The sequence below is a fragment of the Mytilus trossulus genome, chromosome 7 (assembly GCF_036588685.1).
Source record: "Mytilus trossulus isolate FHL-02 chromosome 7, PNRI_Mtr1.1.1.hap1, whole genome shotgun sequence".
In the NCBI taxonomy this organism is placed as follows: Eukaryota; Metazoa; Mollusca; class Bivalvia; order Mytilida; family Mytilidae; genus Mytilus; species Mytilus trossulus.
The window spans coordinates 68,419,021-68,437,897 of NC_086379.1; the positions used below are offsets into that span (position 1 = coordinate 68,419,021).

At 31.3% G+C, this 18,877-nt stretch overlaps 1 protein-coding gene across 1 annotated transcript in view; it reads right to left on the reverse strand.

Moving 5' to 3' along the window:
* LOC134725659 (glutamine--fructose-6-phosphate aminotransferase [isomerizing] 2-like) overlaps window positions 1-18,877 on the reverse strand; it is a 58,429-nt gene that overhangs the window by 38,460 nt on the left and 1,092 nt on the right. The gene's annotated exons all lie outside the window — the stretch shown is intronic.

Here is an 18,877-nt window from a genome sequence, read left to right on the forward strand (position 1 = left end):
AATCAAAGTCATGTTAGTTACAAAGCAATTGCATGATAAAGATATAACTAGTCTTTTTAACATCTGTGTTTGCACATTTTAAATTAATGATAACCTTCAGCAATACATGTACAAATAAAATGCTTATCTTCTTAAATCAATCAACTCCAAGTGAGGGATACTTATGTTAATGTTAGTTCCATTATTCCAAATTATAACAGTACCATGACAGATTAAAAACAAAAATCACAAAATACAAAATGAGACTCTGAGTGACCTTGATCAAATAAAACAGAAATATTATCAAGAAAAGAAGTCTTACAAATTCCCAAAAGCAAAATAGTCAACTTCTGATAGGTTAGAATATATAGATAGCAATGATATTAATGTTTTACAATTTTACTTGCATGCTGAGTCTGTTTTTGCATAATTGCATAAATTGAAAGACTACAACAGTTGTTTACATAAGTTTAATGGGAGTAAGCTAATTTATAAGATTTGGTTCCAGAGGTTAAATTTTATATTGAGAAAATAAGTTCGAATTAGAATTGATATTCTAGAGACTATATATTTTTATTACTGCAATCTTACATGAAAGTGTTACACTTGATTTTCATGTTAATTTCACCTCAAACGAGCTAATATGTAAAACTCACAAACTTATTGGTGGATGAAGCCAGAGTGCCAAGAGAAAACCTTTGATAGAAAAACTGACAATCCTAGTCATTTAAGATTGGAGTTGAGTGCACCTGCAAGAGCAGGGTTAGAACTAACAACCTCAGTGTTGACTGATTACAAGTAGTCAGACCACTTGGCCAATGAATTTGAGTTTCATTTGAATTTCAACTGAATATTTTTTCATAAGAAACTCAAGTGTAAACTATCATGATAGATTAAAGTAAATAATTTCAAATGAGTTTAAAGTTTAAGTTCGTTCAAGCTAAATCTCTTGAGAAATTTTAGATGTGAATTTCATGTATGATAAAATTTGCTGATGTCGTTGATATAGGCTTTGAACTAGCTTTAAGAAACTGTAAGTTGTCTCAAATCTATACTTTGTGTCTTTTGTATTGCATCAGTATTACAGATATACATAAAACATGATGTAGCAAAATACTACAAGAAATTCCTCAACCAGGAAAGGAAAAAGATTACCATTTAATACTATGAGTAACTGGAAGTAATGAATGAGTCAAAATCTAAGTAAAGTAAATGTTTCTTTATCTGTTCTAAACAATGTTTTATTAATAATATATATCTCTGCATGCTATTCAAATTCTTTTGTGATTACTAAAAAACATGATGTTTAAATTAAATGTTAGGGCATTTAAAGTCTGACCTGTAAAACAAACAAATACTTTTAATTCTAAGGCTTCCATATCAATTGTTAAGCTAGTTCCAGGAAGCTGTTTTTTAACTTTTAATTCTTAGGCTTCCAAATCAATTGTTCAGAGAATTCTAGGAAGCTGTTCTTTCTTTTGCCATTCCCAGGTTCTAAGAAAATGATTGGAATTGCCAAATTATCTTTTATACAAACTATACAATTTTTTAAAGTTTTGAATCATAACACTTTATTCAAATGGAGCCAAATCAAGTCATCTTTCTTTATTTCAATAAAAGGTTCTCAGAATTTTCTCAGAATTTTTCTAGGTTGAAATGTACCACACAGATAAACCTAAGAAAATAAATTATCACTTCTTTACAAAATTATTCTTTTGATCTTACTGAGCGGGAAAATCAATCGCATTGAGATTACCATTGATAATCTTTAAATATTATAATTTTCCCAGATTAAAACCAACCAGCATCTTTTATAGGTTTCAACTAAATATTAGATTTTGTCTTTTTTTTACTAAGTGACAGATGACAGTATATGTACACAGATTTTACTCAAATCTTTAAACATTATATCATATAAGATAATAATGATAAGCATATGTATGTAGCATGTGGATGAAAGTAAATCTCTTTTCAATATAATTTCCATTACCTCAAAAAAATTTAAATGAATACTTTGCAGTTATTTATTTTCAATTCAATTTCAATGAAATTTGTATTTGTTTCTTATGAAAACTTCATAGACTTGTTTATAACTTACACATTATAAGCTAAACATAAACTAGATAAATGCATATACATGTAGCAGTATTGTGACATAAAATATGAGATAAATTAATAATTCTAATGCAATTAGTTTGTAACGATAACTTTCATTGGACGTTGATAAATATTTTGAGGGGTTAGATTCCACGTTCTACCAGTCCGTAACTAAGAAAGCCACCATTTTGAATTCTGGGATATGTAATTTCTCAAAAAATAAACAAGATATTCACATTTTGAGCCTCAAAATCTTCTGTTAGTCTATTTTGAAACCATTCTGAAGCGTACGAAAAGTAAAAATATGTTTAGTATTCATGTTTGACATCCAGAGTAAACACATGACGTCACATTGTTTAGATGCTAAAGACAATGCAACAGTTTCGCGGACTTTTTCATTTATGCCATTTTTAAGCCAAAATATTTATTAAATGACATTTATTTTAATATGTGGCATTAGAATGGAGATAACTGTATTGTATTTTAAGCTTGGCCTTCGTAAAACTTGATTTTACTGTCGCAAATATCCGTTTACCTATCTCCGCTCCGCGTCGCTAGGTAAACTCAATTTGCGACAGTAAAATCTACGTTTTACGAAGGCCAAGCTTAAAATACAATACAGTTATCTCCTTAATTCATGAAAATTAAAATGTCAAAAATTATAAGACAGCAATAAGACACCACTGTAACTAATATATCCAAGATTAGTTAAAGTCTCATGGAGATCACGTTTATTATCTCAAACATTTACTTTAACTCCATTAACTTGCATTAGGACTAACTTTTGTCTACATTCTGTAGTTTTAATATAAAGAAGAGTATAGGGCAAGATTACCAACAAGTCAAATTATCACCAGAGACCAAATAACAAAGATGTCAAAAACAAAGGGGTATGTCTTTCTTCCTGAGAATTCACATTTAATAAAAACATGATTACTGTCCTCTACAGGCTAATCACTGTGTTTTTTTTTTTTTAATAATCTATGTTGTAGTAAAGTCATTATTCATTAATACTTGAAAAGTGCCATTAGAGATTATTCCCAACAATATTACACATATCACTTTTTCTAGGTAGTCTGGAAATTTTTAGACTTTTTGTTCAAGCATCAAATAATCCCTTATAGTTTACATGGTTTTGAATATTCAAAAGTATTGTCAAACAGGAAGTGACTGTTGGGCAGATCTGAAAATTGCTTCCACAGTTTGACTCATTAAAATAAAGTTCCAGACAAATATCAATTATTGATATTGAATATATATATATATTGAAACACTGAAGCATGACTGGAGCAGGTCCCCTTAGGTCAGTCAGTCCCCACTCCCGCTTACCCTTACTGAGCACCTGAATTCACTCCCTATTTTAGTGGAGTTCATGTTGTTTTCGTAATTATTATTTATATCTGTTGATGCAAATGTCCTTTGGTTTGATGAGTCTTTGTTTACTCTTTGGTTTTGATTGTTATTGTCTTGTTACGCTGAAAGACTTTGAATATCAAGCATACCAGAGACGTTTAAATCGTAAGCATTGAAACTTTAAACTTTAAAATTGGGGAACAAATTTATCAGGATCGGGATTTTTAACAAAATATTTCCGGGATTTCTGGATTTCCTGATATTAAAACCGGGAAATCGGGATGAACTAGCTTTCAGAAACTGTAAGTTTTTCAAATCTATACTTTGTATCTTTTGAATTGCATCAGTATTACAGATAAACAAGCACAAACATGCATATTATACAATTTTAATAATACTTTTTCAAAGAAGACAAAATGACTGAACACATTTGTTAGAAGTTGAACATGAAATCATGCCTTATATCTACCACTGTATAACTATCAATATTCCTTATACAGCAACACCATAAACAGATATACAGAAAACATGATGTAGCAAAATACTACAAGAAATTCCTCAACCAGGAAAGGAAAAAGATTACCATTTAATACTATGAGTCAGTGGGAGTATTGAATGGTATGACCCCATAGTTCGTGAAAATCTAAGTAAAGTAAATGTTTCTTTTTCTGTACTAAACAATGCTTTATTAATAATATATCTCTGCATGCTATTCAAATTCTTTTGTGATTCCTAAAAACATGATGTTTAAATTAAATATTAGGTCATTTAAAGTCTGACCTGTAAAACAAACAAATACTTTTAATTCTAAGGCTTCCATATCAATTGTTAAGTAGGTGCTTATATGTTATATAAGTTATGTTTATACATAATTTGATTTTAATTACTCAGTAGTCATTATTTTAGGATTTTCCCAGGATGTGTATTTTCTTTGCTGTTGAGATGAAACAGATTTATTATCATATGTCAATCAGTTAGATATGAAGTTTATCACATGTTCTTAGCAGGAGGTCTAATTTCATCAGTTCCAATACAAATATACATGTCTTGTTAATTAGTGACCACTTGTGGCATTTGGCTTCCTTTGTCCTTTGTTTCTTGATACATTAATCTGGGTGCAGTTTTAACTCCTCCCACTTAGGAGTATCCCATTAACAAGTTGTGTATTAAAAACCTGTGTATGCTGCCTTGAGTATTCATTTATCTAAATGCAGATTAAGTAGTTATAGAATAATTTTGGCTAATAGTGCTAATAGTGTTTTAGCTAAAAACTTGAACTTTCAGTGTTTGGATTACTTTACAAAAGCTATATTACAGTTTTTAAACAACTAAATATAATTCAAACTATATAACCTGAAAAAATAAAACATTATTTTGGAATAACTGACAACAAAATGTCTGGCAGAGGAAAAGGTGTTCGAAGGAAAACAAGGAGTTCTCCGTATGAGACCCAATGGGATTCTAATAACCCTTCTAACTGGACAATAAACAAACTAAAAGAAGAACTTAACAAAAAGGGAATAAGAACACCTTCTGGTATGTCAAAACAAGTGTTAAAACAACTTTATTTAGAGAATTGTTTGATGGAGTAACATCTTTAGAGACACAACAGACAGACACCATTAGTGATGAGATTAACGCAGATTCCTCACCAGAGAGCACTCTTCCAATTAACTTAGCAGAATCAGTGCCTCAACACAGAAGCAGTGTTACAAATGGTGAAAATGAGAATGGTGGAACAGACAGGAACATAGCTCAGTGTTTTGAAGGACTTCAAGAGACCTTCAAACAGCTAATTTACAGAGACAATTGTACTCATGACACAGGTAGAGATCGCGAATTCAACCTTCAACAGTGGTACAACCATGCAGGGATTGGGAATAGGAGTGAAACGTCTAACAGAGGAAATAATACCGTTTTACATGGAAATACACAAGAGCATGCATCTTTCATCTCAGGACCACAAGTTGGAAATGTTTCATGTGGAGTGCGTTCGGATGAATATTCTAATGTGGACATTATATCTCCTTCTTTTCAAAAGCAAATCATTGACGGTAAGGATGTTAATTTGGCATCTCTTCTTATCCCAAACTATGAAACTCCCCAAATTCACTCTGTTGCAGCTAATGGGTTAGAGTTAAATATTTCTGGGAAGACAGATCCCCGTCTTAATAGAAAACTCACAATTCAAGAATTCATTAAGGCATTTGGCAAGTTTAAGAGGGTCATGTCATCAGTTTACCCTGACCGTAGAGCAGAGCTAGATGCTTATGAAGATGAGATTATAGATATTAGTAATTTTTATGGTGACAGATTTTATGATTACCATAAATTGTTTTCTGCAAAATCAGAAGCTCTTTTAAGGGAGAGAAGGATTAAGGTTGACTGGAGCAAAAGAGATAGGGATCTTCTTTCATTAATAGTTGCTGGTGGGAATGTAAATGTTTGCAAAATTTGTAATTTGGTTGATCACACTACTGCTTTTTGTCCTATGCAAACCTCCATGACATATCAAGACTACCCAGATAAAGTATCAAGGCAGGTAGACACTACTGATAAGTTAGGTAGAAAGAAAATTTATCATTCTGGGCGGGAGGTTTGCAATAATTTTAATACCAGTAGGGGTTGTACCAGGAGTTTTTGTCATTTTTCACATATCTGTAGCAGATGTAAAGTCGCTGGTCATACCCTATTATCTTGTCAAAAAGTTTCCCCCTCTCAAGGTAGGACTGAAGTACAATCTAAGCCACATACAGTAAACTCTTCACAAAAATTTGAGAAAATAACAACAAATAAGCAAGGTCAATGACTACATGATTTCCCATATCTGGCTACTACTCCAATTAATGTTATTAAACTTGCAAAAGAATTAATTTCTCATCCTGACAAAAAATTTGTTAACTATTTATGCAATGGCTTAGAGATAGGATTTGATACTATGGTATCTACAACAGATTTACCTACAAAAGAATGTAGGAATAGTTTATCTGCTAGGACACAACCAGATGTGGTTTCTGATTTGATAGAGAAAGAAGTTTTTAAAGGTTTCTTGTATGGGCCTTTTAAGGATCCCCCTTTTCAAAAATATAGGGTAAGCCCAATTGGTATTGCAGAAGGGAAATATTCTGGTAAAAAGCGTTTAATATTGGACTTATCTTCACCACATAATGATGATAAACATCTAAGTATTAATGATCTTATTGACAAACAGGATTGCTCAATGTCTTATGTTAGAATAGATGACGCTATTGATGTTATTTTGAAATTTGGAAGAAATTCCTGGCTTTGCAAGTTCGACATATCCGACGCGTTCAAAAATTGTCCAATTGTACCAAGTCAGTGGCCTCTTTTCTGCATAAAATGGGAAAAAATGTATTATTTTTATGTCCGTTTAACTTTTGGATGTCGTTCAAGCCCCAAAATTTTTGACCATTTATCCCAAGCTTTGTGTCATATTGCAGAAAACAATTACAAAGTTAATAGCATTTTGCATTTATTGGATGATTTCCTAACCATAGATCCACCAGATGCTGATGGTGAGAGGACTATGGCTATAATGATGATGATTTTCAAAAAACTGAACATTCCTATAGCAAAACATAAGACAATAGGTCCTGTAAAATGTTTAGAATATTTGGGTATTATTCTAGATTCTGAAAAAATGAAAGCTCGACTACCTCTTAATAAAGTTGATCGCATTTGTGAATTCATCAAAAAATTATACAGGAAAAAATCTTGTACAAAAAGGGAATTGTTGCAGCTTTTGGGTCACTTAAACTTTGCTTCACGTGTCATTTTACCTGGTAGATCCTTTGTTTCATACCTCATAGGGCTGTCCACTACTGTCAATGATTTGCATCATTATGTTAAATTAGATAAGGAATGCCGTGTTGACCTAGAATTTTGGTTACTTTTTTTGAGCAGTTGGAATGGTGTGAACATGTTTTACAGTAGACAATTTTACTCAAGTTATGATATGGAACTTTTTACTGATGCCTCATCAACAAAAGGATTTGGTGGATATTTCAAGGGAGAATGGTTTTATTCATCATGGCCATCAAACATTGCTTATCCTGACAAAACATTTTCAATGGCTTTTCTTGAATTATACCCCATTGTAGTATCCGCAATACTGTGGGGCTCACAGTGGACAACAAAACGCATTCTTTTCTGGTGTGACAATGAAGCTACAGTGGCTATAGTAAAAAAGGGCCGTTCAAAGTGTTTACAAATAATGAAATTAATGAGGAAACTTACATGGTGTGCTTGTAAATTCAACTTTCATTTTAGTGCCAAACATGTTCCAGGATATCAGAATGATATAAGTGATGCTCTATCTCGTTTACAGATAGACAGATTCCGCAAACTAGCTCCCAGTGCAGCACAACATCCAATGAAGTGCCCAAGCAGCTCAGATGTAATGTGGTCCTAAATCAAGCAGTGAATGAACTTTGGAACAGTGCTATTGCTAATCTACAAGAACTGTGTATGATACTGGGTTCAGAAAATTTGAGACTTTTATGTTATTGAATGGTTTTCAATTTTCTAACTTACCTCCTATTTCTGAGGATATTTTAATTTATTTCATAGCCCACTGCTTTAAAATTCTGAGTTTACAATACTCTACCATTAAACTATATTTATGTGGAATTAGGTATAAATATGTACAGGGTAATCAAAATGATCCCTTACAATCTGCTCATAATACACCTTTAATCAGACTTGATTATGTTTTAAATTCTGTAAAAAGACTGCAAAAACCAAAAAATCACATAAGATTACCAATAACTTTCGAAATTTTGGAAAAAATTGTAAATTGTTTGAGAAAAGGTTTTTGTTCCAAGTTTACTGATTTAATGTTAAGAACTGCATGCATTGTCGCATTTTATGGATTTTTGAGATGTGGCGAGTTTACAGTGTCAAAGGCCTCACAGTTTGATCCACATATTAATTTATGTATTGAAGATGTTGTATTTCACTCAGACTTAGTAGTTTTGAAATTAAAACAATCAAAAACAGATCCTTTTAGAAAAGGCATAAATATACAGCTACATAAATTAGGTCAGCTTATCTGCCCTTACACAATTTTGTTAGAATATATACAAATAAGAAAAGAATTTTCTCCTACTAATCAAACTGATCAACTTTTCATAACCATTGATAAGAAACCTCTGGAGAGACAATATTTCATCACTTGTATTAAAAAAGTACTGGATATATGTGGTTTCAACTCAAGTCATTATAATGGTCATAGTTTTAGAATTGGGGCAGCTACAAGTGCTGGTAAGGCAAAAATAGAAGATCACTTGATAAAAACATTAGGGCACTGGACTTCAGATAGTTACATCAGATACATTAGGGTAACGCCAGCATCTATTAAAACAGCTCAAAGTAGGTTAGGTAGAATTTAAGGGCATGCTCATTTTCAAATATTCCATACGCATGTTTTTTACAGAGATTCTGGATGATATTGTTTTTGTTTGACAATTGATTTTGATATTGTGTATTATTATGCGATAACATTTATTATTTTTTTTTTTATTTTTTTTTATTTTCATGGCTTTATTGAAGGTACCCCCTCCCTAACCTCACAAATCCTTGGGGACACTCAGATGTTACCATCTGTGTTATGGCCATTTATGAAATTTTATCACTGGTTGTTTCAAAAATTTCACTCATCCCCCAAGAATTTCTGGGGATAAACTGTCAAATTTCATACAAATTCATTCCAACACCAATTCAACATCAACACTACTAGGCTTCCTCATAGCCTCCTTATAGGCTTCCTCATTGTCTCATTATAGGCTTCCTCATAGCCTCATAGGCATGATAGCCTCTAGGAATGATAGCCTCATAGGCTTCCTGATAGCCTCATTGCATTTATTTTGAACCATCGTTCCAATTGGGTTGGTGTGATGTCAAGCCAGGGGTCTATACTTTGCTACTTTTCAGTATGCACATAGCTAGGCTCTTGGTTTAGGCATGGAGCAAAAAATTAAATTTTTTAGCTGAGTAGTTTCCCCAAGGGCCAAATTATAATTGTGATGTATATATATAAAATAAAAGTTGTAATTAAATTATGATTTATGTTTAATTCAAACATGGATACCAATGGCATTGCTACACAGTATTTCCCAGGAGTTTTTACAAGATAGGTGATAGCAGGAAAAATTAGGTTGATAATAATGTGAGCACTAAATCCTTAATTTTACATATCATGAGTTCAAACGGTGTGTTCTGAAAGAAATCAGGGGTAATTAAATTATTTAAATTACTATGAAATTAATATGAACTCATTATGTGTGACTTTGAGGATTTTGTTCACTGACACATTTATTAGCAAAATTAAAATATAGGGCCGAAAGTTAGATCAGGATGGTTTAATTGTCAGGTCAAAGAATTTGCAAGAAGATATGAGGTTGGATGTTTTGCTCAGGTGTTAACACACATTTCCCTATTACATAACAGATTACCACAGAAAAGATACAGTATAAACAAAAGACAATTAAATAAGATTAGAACAGCATCACATCAAACAGAAATAAATTTACCCTAAAAAATATATACAAAGAATAGAACACAATGCAAACATGGAACAAATGACAATTAAACATATTCAGGATCATTTCTGAGAATTTTGTATAAATAGGTGCTTATATGTTATATAAGTTATGTTTATACATAATTTGATTTTAATTACTCAGTAGTCATTATTTTAGGATTTTCCCAGGATGTGTATTTTCTTTGCTGTTGAGATGAAACAGATTTATTATCATATGTCAATCAGTTAGATATGAAGTTTATCACATGTTCTTAGCAGGAGGTCTAATTTCATCAGTTCCAATACAAATATACATGTCTTGTTAATTAGTGACCACTTGTGGCATTTGGCTTCCTTTGTCCTTTGTTTCTTGATACATTAATCTGGGTGCAGTTTTAACTCCTCCCACTTAGGAGTATCCCATTAACAAGTTGTGTATTAAAAACCTGTGTATGCTGCCTTGAGTATTCATTTATCTAAATGCAGATTAAGTAGTTATAGAATAATTTTGGCTAATAGTGCTAATAGTGTTTTAGCTAAAAACTTGCCTCCCACCGACCCCTCCTTTCACCTTCAATATTGCCATGACAGGGGAAGCAATCTCAGCATTATGTTTATTGATTTCATTTATGAAATTTTATCACTGGTTGTTTCAAAAATTTCACTCATCCCCCAAGAATTTCTGGGGATAAACTGTCAAATTTCATACAAATTCATTCCAACACCAATTCAACATCAACACTACTAGGCTTCCTCATAGCCTCCTTATAGGCTTCCTCATTGTCTCATTATAGGCTTCCTCATAGCCTCATAGGCATGATAGCCTCTAGGAATGATAGCCTCATAGGCTTCCTGATAGCCTCATTGCATTTATTTTGAACCATCGTTCCAATTGGGTTGGTGTGATGTCAAGCCAGGGGTCTATACTTTGCTACTTTTCAGTATGCACATAGCTAGGCTCTTGGTTTAGGCATGGAGCAAAAAATTAAATTTTTTAGCTGAGTAGTTTCCCCAAGGGCCAAATTATAATTGTGATGTATATATATAAAATAAAAGTTGTAATTAAATTATGATTTATGTTTAATTCAAACATGGATACCAATGGCATTGCTACACAGTATTTCCCAGGAGTTTTTACAAGATAGGTGATAGCAGGAAAAATTAGGTTGATAATAATGTGAGCACTAAATCCTTAATTTTACATATCATGAGTTCAAACGGTGTGTTCTGAAAGAAATCAGGGGTAATTAAATTATTTAAATTACTATGAAATTAATATGAACTCATTATGTGTGACTTTGAGGATTTTGTTCACTGACACATTTATTAGCAAAATTAAAATATAGGGCCGAAAGTTAGATCAGGATGGTTTAATTGTCAGGTCAAAGAATTTGCAAGAAGATATGAGGTTGGATGTTTTGCTCAGGTGTTAACACACATTTCCCTATTACATAACAGATTACCACAGAAAAGATACAGTATAAACAAAAGACAATTAAATAAGATTAGAACAGCATCACATCAAACAGAAATAAATTTACCCTAAAAAATATATACAAAGAATAGAACACAATGCAAACATGGAACAAATGACAATTAAACATATTCAGGATCATTTCTGAGAATTTTGTATAAACTAGTTCCAGGAAGCTGTTTATTAACTTTTTAATTCTTAGGCTTCCAAATGAATTGTACAGAGAGTTCTAGGAAGCAGTTTTTTCTTTTGTCATTCCCAGGTTCTAAGATAATGAATGGAATTGCCAAATTATCATTTATACAAACTATACAAGTTATTAGATTTTTAAATCTTAACACTTTATTCAAATGATGCCAAATCAAGAAATCTCTCTTTATTTGAATAAAAAGGTTCTCGGAATTTTGTCAGAATTTTTTCTATGTTGAAACGTACCACACTGGTAAACCTGAGAAAAAGAATTATCACTACTTTACAAAATTATCCTTTGATCTTACTGACATACTGGCTCAAGCAGGAAAATCAAATTATTGAGATGTCCATTGATATTCTTTAAATATCATAATGTTCCAAGATTAAAACATACCGGCATCTTTTGTAGGTTTCAACTAAATATTAGATTTATAATATAAGTGACAGATGACAGAATACGTACACAGATTTTACTCAAATCTTTAAACATTATATCATAAAAGATAATAAAGATAAGCATATGTATGTAGCATATGGATGAAAGTAAATCCCTTTTCAATATCTTTCCTATTATCTTTAAAATTTTGTAAATTCAAAATAAATACTTTGCAATCATTTATTTTCAATTCAACTTCAGCAGTCATGTGATATGAAATTATATGATTTATAGATAAACTCGTAAAATTTAAATGTCAAAATTATAAAAATTATAAGACACCACTGTAACAAATATATCCAAGATCAGTTAAAGTCTCATGGAAATAACGTTTTAATCACATTATCTCAAACATTTACTTTAACTCCATTAACTTATATAGACTTTAAAGGTTAACCAGATGCTCCGCAGGGCGTAGCTTTATACGACCGCAGAGGTTGAACCCTGAACAGTTGGGGCAAGTATGGACACAACATTCAAGCTGGATTCCGCTCTAAATTTGGATTGTGATTAAATAGTTGACACAGCATAGGTTTCTGACACAGAATGAATGTATTCAAATGAACTTAAAATTTTGGTTTTCCCTTAGAGCAATTCACTATGCTGTTGAATATTAATCCTCTCAAAAAAATGTTTGAAGAAATTTTCTTTTTATTTATGAAATTTCAAATGAGAAAAATTGAATCCAATTTTTTAATCACATCCCCCTTTCCCTTATTCCAAAACTAATTTCAATTAAAATATTCTAATGGAGTTTGCAACAATTACTACTCATTTAAATACATCATATAATATTAAGATGTAAAAAAACTGCTTGTTATCACTGAATTGTAAAGATTATTTAAATTTATCAGTTGGTAGTAAAAAGTGAATATACATTGTATATTGTATATAACAAAGATTTAAGTTGATTCTGGACAAAGAAAGATAACTCCAATTAAAAAAAAATCTTGCAGATATTTCTTGCTTACTATACTGGACAAAGAAAGATAACTCTTAATTTAAAAAAAATTGCTATTTCACAATATTGTGAAATTAGATATTTCTTGCCATTGCACAATACTGTGCAATTGAAAAGACTTGCTATTGCACAATACTTAATATAATAATTTTAGATCCTGATTTGGACCAACTTGAAAACTGGGCCCATAATCAAAAATCTAAGTACATGTTTAGATTCATCATATCAAAGAGGCCCAAGAATTTAATTTTTGTTAAAATCAAACTAAGTTTAATTTTTGACCCTTTGCACTTTAATTTAGACCAATTTTAAAACTGGACCAAAAATTAAGAATCTACATACACAGTTAGATTTGGCATATCAAAGAACCCCAATTATTCAATTTTTGATGAAATCAAACAATGTTTAATTTTGGACCTCGATTTGGGCCAACTTGAAAACTGGGCCAATAATCAAAAATCTAAGTACATTTTTAGATTCAGCATATCAAAGAACCCAAAGGTTTCAATTTTTGTTAAAATCAAACTAAGTTTAATTTTGGACCCTTTGGACCTTAAGGTAGACCAATTTGAAAACGGGACCAAAAATTAAGAATCTACATACACAGTTAGATTTGGCATATTAAAGAACCCCAATTATTCAATTTTGATGAAATCAAACAAAATTTAATTTTGGACCCTTTGGGCCCCTTTTTCCTTAACTGTTGGGACCAAAACTCCCAAAATCAATACCAACCTTCCTTTAATAGTCATAAACCTTGTGTTTAAATTTCATAGATTTCTATTTACTTATACTAACGCTATGGTGCGAAAACCAAGAAAAATGCTTATTTGGGTCCCTTTTTGGCCCCCAATTCCTAAACTGTTGGGACCGAAACTCCCAAAATCGATACCAACCTTCCTTTTGTGGTCATAAACATTGTGTTTAAATTTCATTGATTTCTATTCACTTTAACTAAAGTTATTGTGCGAAAACCAAGAATAATGCTTATTTGGGCCCTTTTTTGGCCCCTAATTCCTAAACTGTTGAAACCAAAACTCCCAAAATCAATCCCAACCTTTCTTTTGTGGTCATAAACCTTGTGTCAAAATTTCATAGATTTCTATTAACTTAAACTAAAGTTATAGTGCAAAAACCAAGAAAATGCTTATTTGGGCCCTTTTTGGCCCCTAATTCCTAAAATGTTGGGACCAAAACTCCCAAAATCAATACCAGCCTTCCTTTTATGGTCATAAACCTTGTGTTAAAATTTCATAGATTTCTATTCACTTTTACTAAAGTTAGAGTGCGAAAACTAAAAGTATTCGGACGACGACGACGACGACGACGACGACGACGACGACGACGACGCCAACGTGATAGCAATATACGACGAAAATTTTTTCAAAATTTGCGGTCGTATAAAAATGAATAAAAAGCAATGTATAGTTGTTTTAATATAAAGAAGAGTATACGGCATGATTACCAACAAGTCAAATTATCCCCAGAGACCAAATAACAAAGATGTCAAAAACAAAGGGGTATGTCTTTTTTCTGAGAATTCACATTTAATAAAAACATGATTACTGTCCTCTACCGACCAATCACTGTGGTTTTTTTTTATTGAGTTATCCTTGTTGTAGTAAAGTCATTATTCATTAATACTTGAAAAGTGTCATTAGAGATTATTCCCAACAATATAACACATATCACTATATATCTAGGTAGTCTGGGAATTCTTTCTCTATTTGTTAACTTTAAGACTTTTGACTTTTTGTTCAAGCACTAAATAGTTTCCATGGTTTTGAAAATTCAAAAGTTTGGTCAAACAGGAAGTGACAGACTGTCGGGCAGATTTGAAAAATGCTTTTACAGTTTAACTCATTATAATGAAGTTCCAGACCAAAATCAATTATATAGGAAAACACTGAAGCAGGCCCCCCTTAGGTCAGTCAGTCCCCACCTCTTCATGAAAATTTGTGATCTGCAACTAATTACTAGTCTAATTAAAAGTATTGTAAAATAGGAAGAAAGTGTGAGGCAGATCTGAATATCCTGCACATATATAGTACAACTGATCATTATAAAGTTCCAATCCAACTGTTAAATTATACCATAATTTAGATGTAGAGATATATGCAATTGGTTTTAATTGAAGGATAGACAACAGGCAAGGTCGGAGAAGTAAATTATCCTTTTCTATAGGGGTATCCCAAAAATGTGGATTCAGTTACTTTTATTTTTAAGTATTTTTTTAACTGTTTGTTTTATGACTTAGTCTGACAAATACATGTAGATGAGGGACTTCCCCGAGTAGATGTCTGCCATTTTTAAATACTTAACCACAGCAGAACAATAGTTGTTAAATAAAACGTTTCTTTTTAGTGTTATTGTTTACACGATATATGATATACTTGTTACATGCTACATGACTTTAAATCTTTTCTTAAAGAATGCTATGTAATAGCATATTTTTAAATACCCAATTTACACAAATTTGACCCAAGAATGTACATGATGTAATTATCTAAATTATAGATCTTGAAAAAGGGAACATTTTCTGAGAATTTTCTCAAATGGTTTTTCCTTCACTTAAAAAAAAAAGATAATATTATACCAGTATTAAATCAGTCTTACGTGAACAATAGACAGACAATACAGTGTTATTATCTTAAATAGAATTGTTAAGAAGTGATGGGCGATCTAGGGTAGACAAATTCTTTATTATATAATCAGTCAAGACATATTGTGTTACGTCAATACTCAGAATAATAGCTAACAGACTTCAATACAATAATCAAATATGTATGTATAAAAAAAATAGGATTAAAGTTCGACTGAGACAGCAATTGCATTCAAACAATTTCTGACATGACCTAAAAATCTAGAGCTAAAAATGCTTGTTTAAAATACAATAGACAAAATATAATATGGTTGAACTTAGGCAATTCCTGAATGCAAGCTCAGCAGTTGAGTCAATCAAAGTGAGTCCAAATATCAGACTTAATAGATAAAATGGACTTTTAATTGTTAATTTCTGTGTCATTTGGTCTCTCTCATTCAAATGGCAATCATAACACATCTTAATTATTCTTTACATTATAACTCCCCTAATACTCAAAAATAAAACTTCTGTATTAAAATTTACATTTATACTTCAGAGTATGATGAATGTAGTAATTGAACATTATCCAACATGTTGAAAAATAATTTTGTTATAAGAAGTTATTGTTAGGCAAGGATCTAACATATAATTTTGCATGAAAAATAATAAATAAAAATACTATTCTAAATGATTAAAATTGGCTTGTGAGGAAAGGTTTGGTTTGTAAAACAATTTTTCATAAAAAACAACTATTTATTGAATGAATGTCAACGGTTAAAATACGGGAATAATTGGCTGATAAAACGAATTTTATCTTTATTTTTTTCAGATATAACAGTCCTTTAGTTTATCAAAAATTATGAATTGCTATTTGTTTTCCTTTATCATGTTTAACATCAAGCAATTCTTTGACAAGTGACAGTCAAATTTACAACATTGGTATATAAAAAAAAATGTTCCTTGTTTCAAACAAGGAGAAACTTTCTGCTTTTCTTAAGTTTGTTAAGCAAAGACTGCTCTATTTATAACATTATACTATATAACTCTTAAAAGGTGATAAAATCTAAGACTAATGATATCACCATTAACAGACATGTGTAACTTTGACAAACTGATTCATGAAATAAGTAAAACTTTGAAATATCTTAGTATAGACAGGTTAATTTCTCAGTTTTTTCATCTTTTAAATTTATAACATCTCAGAACTTTATGCACCAGATCCCTTTAATAAAATGTAAATGCCACATCATGGGTGCTATCAGGCATGCTATCATGCATGATTACCACCCACACAAACAAACTTCCTTTAACGGGAGAGATAACATATAACCTATCATTACATCACTGAAGCTACACCTTTAATTGGTCTACCTTTTAATGAGTTTGAATTAACACCCTTGTTGCTAAGATTTCAATGGTATTTCTTCAAGAAATGATGAAGCTTGTTTAGCACTAGACTAGACATACATGGGAAGACATATTACTGTTGAACTTTTGAAAGTCAGGATGGGTTGATGTTTTCCTGTTTTTTTTGCAAATTTTGATATGAAAAATATAGGCTATACAAAAACTATTTCCTAATTGCAGAAAAGTTTTGGCCATTTTAGGACGTTAATCTTCAATAAATTTTGTTGTATACAACATGTACAATGAAAGTTGGATTATTGCAGAGGTGGATCCAGCCATTTTAAACAGGGGGGTTCCCAACACAGGACAAATGGAGGGTTCCAACTATATGTCCCTATTCAAATGCATTGATCGTCCAAAAAAAGCAGGGTTCCAAACCCCAGAACCTTCCCCCTAGATCAACCACTGTATTGTGTATCTGGTGCAATTTAGTCATTAGACAGTGGTCTGTGTCTGTCTTTTTTTTACTCTTCTTGCTCTGCTATAGCTGGCTTTAGGTAATTTAAGAAAACAAACTTATTTCATCAAGGACAACAATAAGACCTCTGATTTTTCATTCCAAACTTGTTCAGATTAGTTTTATACTCACTAAACTTGGTTGTCATTTGTTTCTAGCAAACTGAAGCAAGTTTCCTTAACTTATCAAATCTGCAAGTGTGGTTTTACCAGTTTAACAAAGATTTATCAGAAAGTTTAATTTGTTTTGATTGATTGTTGGTTGCACAATGTCCTTATTTGTTTTCAAAACTAGTAATCAGAAACAGGATTTTAACCGAACAATAACCATGACAACTGTAACAGTAACTAGATTGTTAACTGAAACAAATATGCCCTTCATGTCATTACACACAAAACTTGCAATGTTCACGCTTATCTACATGTAGGTGGTGTTTCCTTTTACGATAATGCATGTACATGTCACAAATAGAAAACATGTAAACCCAATTCTAAAATGACCTGTAATTAATCAGCTCACTAACATGTAAAGGTAAAAAAAAAAGATAGTCCTTTATTTTCTTAATTTGTACATCTTTAATAATAAATGACATTGTCTCATGTAAATCTGTTGTTTTTCTAGTTCATTTACAAAAATAAGATAATAATGACGATTGTTATTTTTTTCATCCCTTTGTCTATCCTGTTCAATACCAATAAAACATTGCAAACTGATTGGCTTGCAAAACATATGCATCAAAACATTTTGACCACAATTTATGAAGTTTATTCATTGGATAATCATCAATATATTGAATATATTTTACAACTGTTGTTTGATATTGATCAAAGGCAGATGCTACAATGCTATATATGTACAAAAGAAGATGTGAGGTGAATGTCAATGAGGCAGCAGCCCAACAAAAAAAGAACAGATTATTATCTATGAAAAAAATCAAATTTCTTTATAAAGATGTTCTGGAAAACTATAAATAATTTAAATTTTTTACACAGAAAAAAACACAAACAAGGAAAAAGAGAGAACAGGACGTTGCAAATCTAACTTAGACTGTCCATCTAGTACAATACAGGGTTGATAGATATAACATATTATATTTAAATGTTCTAATCTTATATATGCATGTAATAATTGCCACTGGACATTAAACAGACATCCATAAATCCAACAGCTGTACAGACCTTATAATTAATAATGGCTATCATTTAATGTGTCAATTAAGGAAACAATATTGGAATTGGTCAATCATTTTTAACTTCAATATTAGCTGGCAAATTGACCATCTGCAATTCTGTGTGTATTTTGACTTAAGAAGTTAATGTTAATTGCTGATCTTACATGTTTGGTCTCTGTAAAATTTATTTTCAACTTGTCTAAAACTAATACATGAATGATGTGG